Here is a 17,638-nt window from a genome sequence, read left to right as displayed (position 1 = left end):
TGAGGAATCATCTGTTGTACAAAACTTATTTTGTTTCTACCCTCTCTCCCTCCCTCCCTCCCCCCTATCTCTCTCTCCCTCCTACCCTATCTCTCCCTCCCTCCTCCCCCTTCCCTCCCTCTTCCCCTCTCTCCTACCCTATCTCTAACCCTTTCCCTCCCTCTCTCCCTCTCTCCCTCCTCCCCTCCCTCCTACCCTCCACCTCTACCTCCCTCCCTCCTCCCCTCCCTAACTCCCTCTCTCCCTCCCTCCTACCCTCCCCCCCTCCCTCCCTCCTCCCCTCCCTCTCTCCCCCTCCCTCTCTCCCTGCCTCCTACCCTCCCTCCCTCCCTCCTCTCCTCCCCTACCTCTCCCTCCCTCCTACCCTCTCTCTCTCCCTCCCTCCCTCCTTACCTCTTTCTCCCTCCCTCCCTCCCTCCCTCTGTAGTTCCGCGGGGGGCGGTCGTGGAGGAGCGTCTGTTCGGGGACATGGACATGCGGATGGCGGGGGGGCTGGGGGGCGGAGCCTTCCTGCTGCTAGCCGCCTCCCTCTTCCTGCTTCTGCAGCTGTTCAGGAGGAGGAGGAGGAGGAGGAGGGGGGGGGGGCGGGGGAGGATCGAGTCACATGACCCCAACGTGGTAAGACCTGTGACACACACTGAACGCACGGCCTAACACACACACACACACACACACACACACAGGCACACACAGGCACACACAGGCGCACACACACACACACACACACACACAGGTACGCACACACACACAGGCACACACACACAGTAAAATAAAAATCTCTAGTGAAGAGAGATGGGGAGGAGGGGAGGAGGAGGGTGAGGAGGAGGAGGGTGAGGAGGAGGAGAGGGGGAGGAGGAGGAGAGGAGGAGAGGGGGAGGAGGGAGAGGGGGAGAGGGAGGAGGAGGGTGAGGAGGAGGGTGAGGAGGAGGAGAGGGGGAGGAGGAGGGAGAGGAGAGGGGGAGGAGGAGGGGGAGGAGGAGGAGAGGGTGAGGAGGAGGAGAGCAGGAGGAGAGGGTGAGGAGGGTGAGGAGGAGGAGAGGGTGAGGAGGAGGGTGAAGAGGAGAGGGGGAGGAGAGGAGAGGAGGAGGAGGAAGGTGAGGAGGACAGAAGGAAAGATTCCCTCTCGGGCCAGTCCAGACCAAAGACCCATGACAAGGTCTCTTCACTAGAGATTTTTTGAATTAAACTAATTTTGGGACAGTAATTTGGTGTAATAGTGTGTAGGCCAACATGTGGTGCATTTGGATGGTGTGATTATGCTAATGAGATGGTTCCTGGTGATTATGCTAATAAGATGGGTCCTGGTGATTATGCAAATTAGGTGGTTCATGGTGAGTATGCTAATTAGATGGTTCCTGGTGATTATGCAAATTAGGTGGCTCATGGTGATGATGCAAATGACCCTATGGTGTACCAATACACGTGGTGTGGTTGTCATGGTGACATACTGACTGAATAAATTAGGTTAAAACATTTTTTTTAAAGTAAACAGCTCATAGCTGGTCAGTATCTGACCCCATCTGTATGGTGAATATCGTAGATCCATTAATATAATATAGAATAGAATAGAATATTATCTAGATCTATATAATATATAGATCCATTGATGTGGCGTATTGTGCGAGTTTAAAACGTCTGAGATAGAGTTTAAAACGCCTGAGATAAATTAGCTCTGAGAGCACCGGAGCATCCAACGTGACTGCCTCTAGTCCAATCAGATTACTACCGTGGTCCCTTTATTTGATTGGACCAGAGGCAGTCACGTGGACGCTTCGGCTCTCTCAGAGCGAATTTACGAACGCGGCCTGCGTCAAACTCGTCCGTAATGTTCTGTTCTACTGTTCTACTGTTCTACTGTTGTACTGGCAAGAGCAGAGAGGCGCCACAGGTAGTCACAGCCCCCCCCCCCTCTTAACACCCCCCCAGCCCCCCCCTCTAACACGCCCTCTTCCCGTGACCCCCCCAGGTGACCTCTGGGCGGCCTGGGGCCCTGACGGAGGAGGTGTCCTACATCAACCCCGTCTTCAGCGGCGACTACCCGGCCCCCGCACCCTCAGGGGGGGGCCTGCACGGCCCCCACGGACACTACACCAGGAAGACCTCGCACCCCCCCCCTCCCCCACCGCCGCCTCCCCCTCTTCCCCACGCACCTCCCCCGCGTTCCCGGCTAGTCAGCGACATGCTGCCCACCCTGGGGCCCCCCCCAGAGCCCCCCCCGCCCAGAGACCCCACCGCACCCCCCCTCCTCCTGTCTGGCAGCAGGACCCCCGGCACTGGGAGGGAGGGGGGGGCACTGGAGGAGAAGGAGGAGGAACCTGTCAGAGGCCCAGCAGAGGCGGGGCCTACAGAAGGGGCGGGGCCTACAGAGGGGGCACGGCCGGAGGGCGGGGCGGTAGGTGTTCTGTCATTGGTCCAGGAGAGCGGTCCTGGGGGGGCGGGGGCGGAGCCTCAGAGTGACTCGAGTGCGAAAACGAGAGAAGCCACAGAGCCAACCAAGACCCCGACCGGCGTAGAGGAAGTAGTGTACAACCCATATAAAGTCGCAGAGATGGTGGAAAACCCATATAAGGTCGTGCCCAGTGACAGGTCGGGTTACGACGGCAACATAGCAGCGCAGGCCAGAGAGGTTGCCAGAGAGGGTGCCCGACCCAAGAGGCCCTACCGATGACCCAACAATAACCATCACAGTCTACGTCCATGAAGGAAGATTCAAACAGACTTTAAATTGTAAAAAATAAAATAAAATAAAATAATGTTTAAAAAGCCATGAAGAACCCTTCTTTCTGGATACATTTTTTTTAAAGGGCTGGATGGAATGGGCACGTTGGAACGCATAACTCAGGACAAACACTAAAGGTGTGTTTTCTATGAAGCTGTGTGTGGCCAGCCTTAAATGCGATCAAAGCCATAGATACTGTATTACTTTCACTGACAGTGATGGAGCAATGACAGTTGAGGAAACACAAACACACATACACACGTACATGCACACACACACACACACACACACACACACACACACACACACACACACACTGTGACTGTCCAGAGATCATCATCATGTGACATAGCCACTCATGTCCAACAAGGTACTGTTGTCCTGTAGATGTCCACCCTAGGAGAGACACTAGCTTTCCAAAACAATGTTTGTCCCACTTACATCATGTGTTCATATGTACAGTATATATACAGTATGTATATCATATCATATATATCATGTATTCAGTCGTGTATTCAGTCCACACTGTATGTAAATAAACATATCTTGTGACTTACGACTTACGGCTTTGTGGTATTCTGTAGTAAGAAAGTAGTTAGGAAAGAATGAGACCGGGAGACACGCAGCTGCTGTTCACTTCGCACGTTTATTCCACTTCTCTTCTTGACATCCGTCAGTGCATACATCACTTCCGTAACTGCATACATCACTAGCATACTAGCGCCCACTGGCGGTATAAACAGGACACAACATTTCCCCCTTTCTTAAAGGAATTACAGTACTCAAAGAATGCAATATTCTGTAGACTGGTGTCAGTACAATTGAAATAAAATGAAAACTAAGGAAATGAAAATGAATGAATCAGCAGAATGAATAACAACAGTAAACAGTTTATGACAGTGAAACATGAAAGGAACATTCACTTTTGTCATTGCATTGTAGGACCTTTTTGTACTAAGTTAGAACCGTGTTCTATCCTACCCTTTTAGTACGTTCTCTACGGCACAAAGTCTACCAGCCACCTAGGTGGGTTTCTGACTCTAAGGTTCCTTCTTGGACCTGGTTCATTAAACACATTCTCTGTCTCGGGCACCATGAACTCCTCTAGCTCAATCTCCTTTTCACCACTGGTGCCAGACAGAGCATCCTTGGGGAAGCGTGTAAGCTTGGATGCATTCCATTTTCGACCATCACTGAGCAGGTATGTATTCTGTCCTGCTTTACTAACTACTGTCAGCGGTTCTGTGAATCTTGATGATCCCTTTTTTACATGCTCCGCTCTGCGGACACGTACGGTGTCATTCACTTGGAACATGGGCACTTTCGCTCCCCTCATTCTGTCTGTGTACTCCTTACTCTCCTGTTGCTTGCGTCTCACTGTCTCCTGCACTTTCTCATGTGACTTAATTTGTTGTGAGACAGGGAGGACATTTAGTTTTGTACGCATCTTTCTGTTCCTCAGCAACTCAAAGGGAGTAGCTCCTGTAGTAGCATGCGGCGTAGCGCGATAGTTCAGTAAGAACTCTGTTACTGCATGTTTCCATGGCTTGTGCATTCTCTCAGCCGTCTGAATACACTCTTTGAGAACTCGATTAAATCTCTCAATAGCCCCGTTGGCTCTTGGATAATAAACACTGGAACGCAGGTGCTTTATCTCTCTCTCTCCCAGAAAGCTTGCAAAAGCATGGGAGGTAAACTGACATCCGTTGTCAGAGACCAGGAAGGAAGGGTTACCTTCACGACTAAACACTGTAGTCAAGAAGCTGATAACCGCCTCTGTAGTTACAGTAGAGACAAACGCCACCTCTGGCCACTTACTGTAATAGTCTGTGAGTGTAATAGCATAACGGCAGTCCCATGTCGCACAGTCAAAGGGACCAACAATGTCAATGGCCACCTTCTCCCATGGTCCACCTGGCAGTTCCACTGGGGTAAGTGGTGCAGGCGCAGTTTTGGCTGTTTTGTCATTGTATTGACAGGGTACACATGAGCCTACTAATGTCTGGACACATCTGTCCATTTGCGGCCACCAATATAGCTCTCGTAGTCTCTGTTTAGTACGCACTATTCCCTGATGCGCTTCATGAGCTAAATTTACAACTTTAGACCGTAGTGTAGTAGGAACCACCACACGGTCGGGGCCTCTCATGACAAGTAGTTCATCCACAGCCAGTTCATCTCTCACTCTAAAATATGGAGCAAGTTCCTTTGTCACATTCTTACTGCATTTTGGCCAACCTTTCTGTATCTGCTGTCTCAGTTGAGTCAGTTCAGGACAGGCCTCACAGGCAGCAGTGAACTCGGTCACAGATATGGCATGTGAGGAACCTGTGAACACAGTAGCCACCATGTCTGGCTCCTCCTCCACCTCTCCTGTCGAAGGCAGAGGGAGTCTGGACAAGCAGTCAGCAGTCACATTACGTTTCCCTGGATGGTAAGTGACATCGTAAGTAAAGCATAGTAGACGTGCAGACCATCTCGCTATTCTCAGACCTGCGCGACCCGTACCCCTGGAAGTGAGTAGGGTTGTCAACGCTTGGTGGTCTGTGCGTAGGACAAAACGATGTCCCCACAGGTAGGTTCTCCACCTTTCCACCGCCCAAACGCATGCCAGCGCCTCACGCTCGACGGTAGAGTACTTTCTCTCTGCAGGAGAAAGTGTCCTGGACGCAAAAGCTATGGTTCTCTCTGTATTGTCTGGGTGAATCTGGCTCATTACAGCCCCCAATCCATAGTTAGAAGCATCGGTAGTGACATAAGTAGGTAACTCAGGATCATATAATGCTAAGGTAGGACTCTCAGTAATCCGTCTCTTAACCTCAGTAAAACTGGACTCTGCATCCGCTGTCCATTCAAACTTAGTGTCAGTAGATTCCCTGAGTGTAGCACGTAGAGAAGTAGAGAAGTCAGGTATGAATTTACTATACCACGATGCAAGTCCTAGGAAGGACCGCAGGGAGGATGTGTCGTGCGGGGCAGGCGCGTTCGCCACAGCACTGACCCCGTCTTGGTCAGGATGAAGACCATCTTTGGACACAGTGTGGCCCAGGAAGCGCAGAGCTTTCTGGTTGAACTTACACTTGTGCATGTTCAGTTTAAGTCCCACTTCATTTAGAGCATGTAGCACTCTCCGTAGGCTGACATCGTGATCCTGCTGTGTGACGCCGTAGCAAATCACATCATCCAGGTAGGCCTGTACGCCTGGCAGGCCTGTCAGTACAATCGACATCATTTTCTGAAAAGCTGAAGGAGCAGAAGCGAGGCCAAATGGCACTCGGCAGAAACGAAAGAGACCCTCATGCGTGATAAACGCAGTTAAATCACGGCTATCTGGATGCAATGGCAACTGGTGATAAGCAGAGGCTAAGTCTATAGTAGAAAAGACTGTGGCTCCACGGAGCTCAGCGAACAGTTCATCCATGTGCGGTAAGGGATGACAGTCACTGATGATTGCCTTATTAGGTTCTCTGAGGTCAACACACAGGCGAGGCTTTCCTCCCCCCTTTCTCTGGGTCACAACTATAGGGGAAACCCATGGAGATGCGTCTATACGTTCTATAACGCCTTTTTCCTGTAGATCTGCGAGCTCATCGGTCACAGCCTGCCTCACTGAGAACGGAAGCCTCCTCAGTTTCTGCTGTACTGGCACAGCATCTGGTTTAACCTGTATTTTGTGCATAAAACCTTTTGCACACCCTAACTCCTGTACTAGAACCTCTGGTTCGGTCTGTGGAGTGGTACTCTGTACAGTAGGTGCTCGGAGCACAGTAGGAGAGCTAGCAGGGCTAACAGTAATAATTGTGTTACCCTCAATGCACATCTGCAATGCTACAAATAAATCTAGTCCCAGCAATGCATTTCCTGATTCAACCACTATCAATGAACCTGTAACTGAATGTCCATTATGAACAACTGTAGCATGCATGCAACCTTTAACAGGAATTTTCTCTCTGGAGTAAGTAAGCAGATTCACTGTAGGCTCAGCAAGGACACATGTATGGAAAAGTGTCTGGTAAGTACTCTCTGGAATAATAGAAACAGATGAGCCTGTATCCACTATCAGCTCAACATCATGGGAATGATAATTTGCATCAACTCGTACAGTACACATAATTTTATCATTCACGACGGCCCCCTGCATGTAAAGCACAGTAACGTCATTCACCACTACCTCACGCACCTCTTTTTGAGCCGATCTACACACCTTGGAAAAATGTCCAACTTTTCCGCATGTATTGCAAGTCACCTTAACCGCCGGGCATGTAGGCTTGTTAGCTAAGTGTCCTGTGGATCCGCATCGGAAGCAGGCGCGCTGATTCCCAGTTGTAGCTGGCTGGCTGTAGACCGTGGCAGGTGCAGTCGTCGTCGGAGCTTTCTTCTTGCCCTTGTCGAACCTCCTCCTCGTCGGCTGTTTCTCGATGGCTCTCACCGAAGCTGTAGCTCCAGAGAGAACGTTGGAGTTCCGTAGTCCAGCCTCGATTTGTAAGGCCATTGAAGTAGCTTTGTCCAGAGACAAGTCCGATTCAAGCAAAAGTCTGTCTCGTATGCGTGTATTAGCAACACGCTCAATCAGTTGATCACGAATCATTTGTTCCTCCATGGCGCCAAATTCACAAGCTGCAGCTAGCTCGCGTAATGAAGCAAGGAACTGATTAACCGTCTCGTCAGGACCCTGAGCTCTCTGTCGAAATTTGTGACGTTCAGCAATCACATTCACCTTAGGAACAAAGTACTTTTTCAGTCCATCCACGGCAGAAGTGTAGGTAACACCCGTATCCTTTAGAGTGTAGAACAGTCTTTGTCCTTCGGTCCCAAGTGCATGGAGAAGAACCGCGCGCTTTCTTTCCTCCGGCCATTTTTCTCCGGTAGCATCAATTACGAGCATGTAATTTTCAAACATTCTCAACCAAGTAGGAAAAGAAATAGCAGGTTCGCCTGGCACAGGCATGAACGGTGTAGGTAAGGGTACGGAAATAGCCATCCTCGTCGCCAAAAATGTGGTATTCTGTAGTAAGAAAGTAGTTAGGAAAGAATGAGACCGGGAGACACGCAGCTGCTGTTCACTTCGCACGTTTATTCCACTTCTCTTCTTGACATCCGTCAGTGCATACATCACTTCCGTAACTGCATACATCACTAGCATACTAGCGCCCACTGGCGGTATAAACAGGACACAACAGGCTTGTTTCTCTATCAACATCTGGGGGAATGAACAGCTAACCTAGCTTCATAAAGGCTAGCTACTGTCTAGCCCTAGCTTCATACAGGCTACTGTCTAGCCCTAGCTTCATACAGGCTACTGTCTAGCTCTAGCTACATACAGGCTACTGTCTAGCCCTAGCTACATACAGGCTACTGTCTAGCCCTAGCTACATACAGGCTACTGTCTAGCCCTAGCTACATACAGGCTACTGTCTAGCCCTAGCTACATACAGGCTACTGCTGTCTAGCCCTAGCTACATACAGGCTGTGATGTGATGATGTCAAAATCATAATTTGCCGCTCCGCCTGGGAGACTGTGATTGTGACGTGGAACAATGGCGTTCTAGTAAAACAGCAACTAGCTCAGCCGTACCACTTCTCTCAACAGAACTAATAATAGGCGCAGCTAGGACGAAAACTACCCCAAAATATAACCACTTTAGTGAAGATTACAGGAAATTGGTTTAACATAGGTGCATAATTGTTTTGGATTTTCATTCTCGGTCATGTGAGTGATAGAACAATAACACATTTGGTCATAAATAAAAAGTTATTATTAGTATTATTATTATTAGTATTATTATTATTATTATTATAAAAACGTGTAGGCTAATCTGTCCTTCCGTCAAGCGGAATGTTAGTGCCAAAACATGTAAATAGATCACAGAGGTAATATGTCGCAGCAAATGCAGATTCAACTGTTCTAACTCAAAACATTTTTTTAATTATTCACACGTCCTGATGTAAATATTTTTGGCATTTATTAAAATAATGCCTACAAATACAAATCGAGAGGTGTTTGTTTGTGCTTTGTGCTTTTTGTTAGCGGATTATGGTACACATTTGAGAATTGTTATTTACGGTAATACTGGCAGTAATCTATTTCCGTAATATAATCTCAACAGCAAAAACAATATCAACTCTCATGAGAATGACACCTCTAGTGACATGTTCTCTGGGGCTTGGGAAGAACAATACAGTTGGAGCTGATGGTGAGGCAGAGGCTATGTAAGCAATTCATACTGAGTAAGCAATTCATACTGCATCTGTCACATCATCTCCAGTCCAAAATGTTCCCATCTCTCTCTGAACACTATGCATTACTGTACCATCATCTCCATAGAACAACTGGGCTTTAGGTTGAGGTTTAGGGCCTAGTTTATGGTTTTCTCAAAGAAACTGTGAATCCCAATAAACTGTACATTGGCGATTGTGCCTTGTTGTTTAGTGTTCTTGTAATGGCATGCATGTACAAGAAATGTAATTGTGCTTTATACCGTTTGTAGTGTAAATCACTTCCACTTGGACTTCCACTACATACTGGTTTTGGATAGTCTCAGCTGTCAGGAGGACACACAAGTGACAACACTGTGGAGCGTTGTGCAGCCAAGCACGTACAGGCTAGTGGCATGTGACTGACACATCACAAATCACAGCATCATCTCTCCATCTCCAAGGCAACTCACACTAGCAGGTGGATGATGGCCCTCGTCATCCAGACATAAACACTATGATGATACATTTAAGGTTTTAAAACGTCTTGTCAAGACCTTCACTGTCACTGGTTTAAACGTGAGGTGTGGTGTAGGTTACTGTAACCTACTGTATACATAATAAAAAATATTTAGATCAGGTTATATTTATGTAGTTCATAGGCCTACAGTACCTGTACGTTCATATAGGTTGAATGAACATGCTAGAGTGATAACCGCCTCAAAATAAAAATATAAAAATATTTGTATATGGACATTTCTTACTTTCTCATATTCTCATATATTAAAATGTTCATAACAATAATGATGACACAACAGTATAATGAGCAATGCTGCAAAAATACAAACATAATATAGCCTCATTTCCAGGGGTGCACATAACTGGTGCGCCAGTGCGCATGCGTCGCCAAAATGCATGCTGCGCGGCAGATCAGCCGCATGAGGGCGCTTTTGCGCACCCAAAAAAATAATAATTTGATCACAAAAAAAACATCCTCTACCATGGTTGAAATTGAGGACAGTGATAATTTACAGCAGTCAAGAGAGCAGTGATGATGACGATTAAGCTTGTAGTATAAATAAATGCTTAGGCTGTAACTTTTTGTTGAAAAGTTGATATCAGTGTTTACAGAACAGAGCAGTGCTTAAAGAGATCAGTTGATTTCATTGTGTTTAAAGGAGTCTGACAGACTCATGCTTAAAGAGCAGTCATTTGATTTCGCATTTGTTTCTTTTGTTTTGCACACAATCATTTGTTCGTTCATCTTTATTTATGAATAAATGTCGTTTTGCTAATATAAGTTATCCATGTATCCCTTTTTCATCCATCCTGTGGGACGGGTCGTGACTCGCGAGCTCGGGGAGCACCAAGCAGCATCCCTAGGTGCTCCTCTGAGCACTGGCCCCAAAAAGTTATGTGCACCCCTGCTCATTTCATCTCACTAAATGCAAAACATGTTGAGGCAGGTTTGTGGGAACAGTCTTTCGTCACCTTTCTCACGGTCAAAGTGTCAATCAAAGGTTCACGTCACACAGGGCCGTTTGGGAGATATGCGAGGCCCTGTGCGAAGTCAGATTTGCGAGGCCTTTTATAATGATGTAGGCTACTATTATAACCGCGCGACACGCACGCACCGATATATTGCAAGAAATGCGCTCACATGCTGTGCTGATAGACAATAGAATATCTACTTATTTAGATAGTTTACAACCATGTTTGTTTCATTTCAAACCTTTTATACTCGTAAAGGATTAGGATTTAGGATAAAGCAGTCATCATACCCAACATTAAATACGCACAAGCCATTATTGACATGAATAGAGATGTTCCCATGTAGGCCTATCCTTTATGTTGGCTAAAAGCTTACAGCAAAAGCAAAAAGACATGTCCCGTTTTTGAGAGTACACAAGCCACTTTCTTTCTATTTTTTCCCCATTTGGTAGTTTTCTGAGAAATAAAGTTTCACTAAAGTTGTAGCTGTTGTCCCCCTCCACCTCCGAGACATCATCTTTGCCTCTCAGAGGGGGCTGTGCCGTGCTAATGTGAGAGAAAATTATTATATGTAATAAGCTACATTTAAGAATCAAACATCATCTTGGGTTGAATGTCTGCAGCCGACTGTAGAAGATGATTTCCTGTTGTCACACACAACAGAACCAGTTTCTCTACTTGAAGCTTGACATGGGCTAAGACAATAGACACATTTACATGATTACAAAGACCTGATTGCCCTACCATCTAGAGCAGTTTATGACCTTTGTGTTGCCCCAGACCCAGTACTCTAAGACCAGACTGAACCAGTTGTGGCCATTGTGTTGCGTTTTCACCTTTGTCTCCATGGGAGAAAGTGGGGGCCGCTCCCCCCCTAGCCTTCATCATAATCATCTTCATCAATGTACAAAGTCCACACCCATTGCTCATGATTGGTCTAAACCTCACCTGAGGGCGGACCCCTTACCTGAAGGTACCTGTTTGTATAAATACTCAGATGAAATGAATGATCTTTACTTTTACGAGGAACTTTCACTGTTAAGACCTGTCTGACGTGCTTGTAAACTTCAGAAGATTATTAAATATCTTTTCTTATACATCTTGAAACGAAACAGGCTGCCATTATTGAATAATTTACTCTTACACTACTACTAGCATTGCTAGTGCTAGCAGTAACGTTAGCTTCTTCGGTGCTAACGGGAGCCTCACTTGTTTTTAGAAATGTTTCGAACGAACCTCTAAGCGAGGCCCTGAAGCCTTCATTTCTTTTATTTTTATTTATTTTTTCAGCACCCGATTAACATTTTCTTCCTCGGTCTCGTTCCCTCTGCATTTTGTCCGTTGCACTAAGCAGTCACTATGCACAACAAGTGTCAACGCGCGCCCAAAATTCACGTTTCACGTAAGGTGTCATAGGGGGAAATTACTTTTTTCTGTTGCTAAGAATCTCCCTGTCCTACAGGTATGCTAGATTTTAGATATAATGATTGACTATGATTATCACATGTGTGAACATTTAGAAATGTATTAAAGGCACAAATAATAATATGGTCCTTTGCCTGGCGCTTTGGAGGGCCTCGCCAGCCAGGGTACCAAAAAAAATTATAATAATGTTTTACCCTGCCTCACGCGAGGCCCTCCAAAGCGCGAGGCCCTGTGCCACCGCCCCAGCTAGCCCCCCCTTAAAGCGGCCCTGACGTCATGTCACGTCTTTTGTCACACGGTCTCTCTCTCTCTCTAACATGTCTGTCTCTCTCTCTCTCTAACGTGTCTCTCTCTCTCTCTAACATGTCTGTCTCTCTCTCTCTCTCTAACGTGTCTCTCTCTCTAACGTGTGTCTCTCTCTAACGTGTCTCTCTCTAACCTGTCTCTCTATCTCTCTCTCTCTAATGTGTCTCTCTCTCTCTCTAACGTGTCTCTCTATCTCTCTCTCTCTAACGTGTCTCTCTCTCTAACGTGTCTCTCTCTCTAACGTGTCTCTCTCTCACTAACGTGTCTCTCTCTAACGTGTCTCTCTCTCTCTAACGTGTCTCTCTCTAACATGTCTCTCTAACGTGTCTCTCTCACTAACGTGTCTCTCTCTCTCTAACGTGTCTCTCTCTCTCTCTCTAACGTGTCTATCTCTCTAACATGTCTCTCTCTAACGTGTGTCTCTCTCTCTAACGTGTCTCTCTCTCTAATGTGTCTCTCTCTCTAATGTGTCTCTCTCTCTAACGTGTCTCTCTCTAACATGTCTCTCTCTCTCTAACGTGTCTCTCTCTCTAACATGTCTCTCTCTAACATGTCTCTCTCTCTCTAACATGTCTCTCTCTCTCTCATGTGTCTCTCTCTCTAACGTGTCTGTCTCTCTCTCTCTATCTCTCTCTCTCTCTCTCTCTCTCTAACGTGTCTGTCTCTCTCTCTCTCTAACGTGTCTCTCTCTCCTCAGATCTTTGGGATGATCTTCAGCATGTTGTTGTGCTGTGCCATCAGAAGGTCCCGGGACATGGTGTAGAGTCTCACACACTCAGACACACACACCATAATAACACACACACACACACACACACAAAACCACACTATAACACACACACACAGATACACGACTCCCCTGTTGTGCCCTTAATTTATGTGCGTCTGTCCCCTCTTAAGACCCCTGTGTAACTCCCAGCAGATCTCTGTCCCCCCCCCCCAACACCCCTGTGTCCCCTCCAGCTACACTCCAACACCCCTGTGACCCCCCACCCACCCCCTCCCAACACCCCTGTGTACCCCCCAGCCCCTCCTAAGACCCCTGTGTACCCCCGACCAGACCCGTCACCAGGGCCCAGTCTTAGGGTGAACTGCATGGGGGGGCACAATTATTATTAACTATTTTATATAATCCGATATGCTACGGTATTCGTCATGCAACACTGACATGCATAGTAGTTTGCAGAGGCTAAATTGGACACGTAGCCTACCGATGAAGACTAGACCTAAAATTATCAGAATGCAGCAAATAACATAACAATAAACACAGGGCGAAGCTGGTTTATTACAAGGCCTTGTCGACCCGAGTAGGCCTAAGCTAAAATTATTTGAATGCAAGTTACTTTATAGCGTGGAGAGGCCAAGTTGTGCATTACAATGCGCACAGGTCAATAATTGGCACCAACCCGGCACACTTACAAGAACAATAATTAAATAAATGCCAGGGATAGCCTACGTAACTAAAATTAGGAGACTGGCACGCAATCAGTGCACTTCCAAAAGGGATACAGTATGACCGACCGATCGTGTGATCATCACATTAAAACCACCCATCTACAGCAAATAGGATCAGCCAGATCCTCATCATTGAACACGTTATACACAAAGCACATTAAATAACCGTGCAAACAGCTCATCTCTCCAGTTGAAAAAGCTGTCGAGAATACAACTAGCAAAACATCACCACGGCGGGTGCCTACACCCACACCACACACACACACACACACACACACACACACACACACACACACACACACACACACACACACATTTTTTAAATTTGTTTTTCAGATTTTATCCCTTTTTCACCCAATTTGGTATCCAATTGAACCCATAGCATCCAATTATCCCCTGCCTATTGCGTAGGATCCGCCGCACGACCCCGTGGCCGGCAGCCCCAGAGGAGGCCGCCAGGCAGACTAGCTGACTGGCTCCTCGAGCCCAGCACCGTTATTCCGGCACCCCGGGGGCGCTGTTGCGCGACGGATCCTTGTCCGGAAATATTCCTAACCGCCCTCGGGAGCGGCCGCTAAATATGCCGCTCCTTGTGTGTGCCCCGGCCATATCCGGGTCTGGCGAGCTGGGATTCGATCCCAGTCCCCGGTGGGCAGCTTGCACTAGTGGCTAGTGCTTAGATCGCTACACCACCGCGGGGCACCAGAGAAAACATTTTTAAGTGTTGAAAAAGAGTTTTCACAAGTCGCGGTAGACGCTCCCAAAGTTAGGGCGAGTGTATAAGCTTGGATGACAGTCGGCATATGGCCTGGAGTGCAGAGTGGAACGTACTGAGAATATTGGCTATTGTCCATTTTCCATCTTTGGGGGGAAACAAGGTGTCCTCCATCTTCTTTACCAGGAACCCACGAGCCACAGCATATTCAGATTCAACCACTTCAGTTCGAGCTAATCTTAGGAGAGGAGTGACCTTCGATGGATCCATGAAATCCTCGGCCTCTGGGTTTAAAGAGGGGGACAGTGGACATTCGCCCTCTATGATTTCTTGTTTTGTTTTATTTAACTAGGAAAGGGACGGGGGATTGAGAGATTAAACATGCAGGTAGGTAGGCCCAGGATGGATGGTGTTAGCTGGACTGGGGGAGGGGGAGTAGGGTGAGGGGTGTGTGGAGGTCAGGCAGACCGTCTGATCCGCACCCAAGCGACCCCAGGTGTCGTTATGTGGTACAGCTTTCAAGAGGGTCCTATCCAAGAAAGGCAGCAGCAAATATTTAGCTACAGTAACATTATTTAACCTATGTTTATATTGTTGGCTCTCCAGCTACAGCATCAGAGACCCCATTCACCTTGGCAAAGAAGGGAACTTTGACCAATGACAAGGTGGAGGAAATTCACAGGGCTGTTACCAGGTTTGTGGTCAAGGGACTGCATTCCTTTTCCACTGTGGAATCTCCCTGTTTCAGGTAAAGTGACGTGAAAACAATATTTGTTTACTTTATGTTTATAAAAGTCAAAATGACAATAATAAATATCCTCAAATATGTTTACAGAGAGATGACCACCGCCCTCAATCCTCGCTACAAACCGCCATCCAGGGATGCTCTGTCCAATACCCTTATTCCTGCATGGTACTCAGTTGAAAAAGAAAACCTCATTAAGGAATTAGCAAACATAAATGTGGTTGCTATTACCTGTGATGGGTGGACGAGTGTGGCACAGGACCACTATTTAACGGTTACTGTGCACTACTCGATTCATGGCCACATTAAGCAGAAGGTGCTTAACACCAAAGCTGTGTATGAGTCACAGACAGGCCTGGTGGTGGCAGAAGAAATACATGGCATTCTGGCTGAATTTAAGTTAAACAAAAAAGCTGTAGCCGCCACAGTAGACAATGCCAGCAACATGGATGTTGCATTGAAAAATCTGCCCTTATTAAAAGTGGGGTGCTTCGCCCATACCCTAAACCTTGCAGCCCAGAAGGTTTACTCCATCAGTGCAGTTACACGGTGGTGTGCCAGACTGCGCACAGTTGTGGTGTGGCTGAAGCGGTCCACCCTGTCCAAACCTGTCCTGCGGGAGAAGCAGCGACTTCTGAGTAAGTAGCGCCTATAAATCTCAAAAGGTTATGTTTGTTTCAAACATCTTCAGCAATGTAGATTGTAATTCAAAATGTGTTTCAGACCTGCCAGAACACAACATGATTCTGGATGTCAGAACACGGTGGAACTCCCTGTTCCTGATGGTAGAGCGGTTTCTGGAGCAGTACCCAGCCATCCAGGCAGCTTCACTGGACCAGCAACTCAGAAAGCCAATGGAGAAAGACAGGTGATGGACAAGATGGGTGTATTTTACTTAAGCACACTTTATGAGCTAGCAATAACATTTCACTGCACATTATACCTGTGTGATGGAGTATGGAGAAGTGGACCTTGAAAAGATCAGTTGTTAAACAACTTTGTTGATATTTTTTATTCTTTATTTTATCTTATTTTTTCACCCAGGCTGGAAAGGCTCACAGACAATGACTTCCAGAAAGCAGAGGAGTTTGTGAACGTCATGAAGTTGCTGTACACCTCTGCGTATCCAGTGAGAGGTCCCCCACATGTGGCGAAATTCTCCCCATCCTGAACAAGCTGGAGAAGCATTTCAGGGTGATTGAAGGAGACGACACTCAGTTCACCTGTGCTGTGAAAGAGGCGGTCTGGGGAGATCTGAAAAAGCGATACCAGGTATTTTCCATTTCCAAGCATAGCCTATGCTTACAAGAGGGCAAACCACATCATTTCACTGTTAGACACTAAACAGTTTGTCATGTTCATTTACAGAATCCAGATATTCAGAACTTTCTCCAGGAGGCCACTTCGATGGACCCTCGCTTCAAAGGCAGATTTAAATATGCTGATGCCTGGGAGAGGTTGAAGAAAGCAGCAGTTGCCAGTGCCAGTGCAACAGAACAGGTATTTTATCCTCATCCTTGTTTACTATGTGTCCTATAATACCGTTTCTATGATGAAGTATTGCTATTTATGTGCAAAATTGTGCCTACAGCTTCCAATGGCGGGCACAGGGCCAGGGGAAGAAGATTCAGATGAGGACAAGGCAGAGGAACATGTAAGTTCATAAATAATCATGGAATACCTCAAATGAACGAATGCAATTTTTAAAGTATGTTTGTCTAAACACTACTTTTATGTATTTTTCAGCACAAGAAGCGTGCCAAAAAGTCAGCCCTAGAGGAGCTGTTTGAGGATGAGGACCTAGAGCTTCTTCAGGAAACAGGGACCAGTAATAGTGCCCTCCCCATCACTGAAGTGGTCCAGAAAGAAATTGAACTGTACACAAGTTTGTCTTCAATCCCATCAGGTCAAGACCCTGTAGTCTGGTGGTGGGGTAAGCGGGACAGCCTCCCTGTGGGGAACATGACGCGTTCCGACCTGCAGAGGGAGCTACTGTGTGTGTGGAACATGACGCGTTCCCCACACTCCCCATACTGTCTAAGCTTTCAGATAAATACATGTGCGTACAAGCCTCATCCACACCATCTGAGAGGGTTTTCTCATGTGCAGGTCATGCAATTAGTCAAGAGAGGTGTCGTATTTTGCCAGAGAAGGCAAATATGCTCATCTTTTTGCAAAAGAATTGCTGAGGTGGGAGTTTTATTTTTATTTATTTTTATTTGAGTGTGTGGTGGGTTAACATAATTCAAACATAATTTAACTGTAATATTATATATATATGTATATTGTGCCTCAGTCAGCAGGAGTTTTATTTTCATTTATTTTAATTTGAGTGTGTATTTAACAATATATATTGTGCCTCAGCAATAAAAAAGTGAAAAGCTGTTTAATGTTGTCGACCGTGTTATTATTATATATATATATATATATATATATATATATATATATATATATATATATATATATATATATGTCATTTAAAAAAATCTAAAGTACCGAATTAAGTACCGTTTTGGTACCGGTACCGTTTTTAAAGTATCGGTTAGTAACCGGTACCGGATAAAACCCAAACGATACCCAACCCTAC

The 17,638-nt window shown here is 46.5% G+C and overlaps 1 long non-coding RNA gene across 1 annotated transcript; it reads left to right on the top strand.

Annotated features, from left to right (window-relative positions):
- The first annotated feature begins 16,422 nt into the window (after positions 1-16,422).
- On the top strand, positions 16,423-16,932 carry LOC308163398. Its single transcript, XR_013937616.1, has 3 exons — positions 16,423-16,551; positions 16,643-16,705; positions 16,798-16,932. It is a non-coding gene; the product is annotated as an uncharacterized lncRNA (long non-coding RNA).
- Positions 16,933-17,638: the final 706 nt, after the last annotated feature.

The sequence above is a fragment of the Nansenia antarctica genome (genome assembly GCF_963989245.1).
Source record: "Nansenia antarctica genome assembly, chromosome: 8".
In the NCBI taxonomy this organism is placed as follows: domain Eukaryota; kingdom Metazoa; phylum Chordata; class Actinopteri; order Argentiniformes; family Microstomatidae; genus Nansenia; species Nansenia antarctica.
This window is presented reverse-complemented; position numbering and strand designations above follow the sequence as displayed.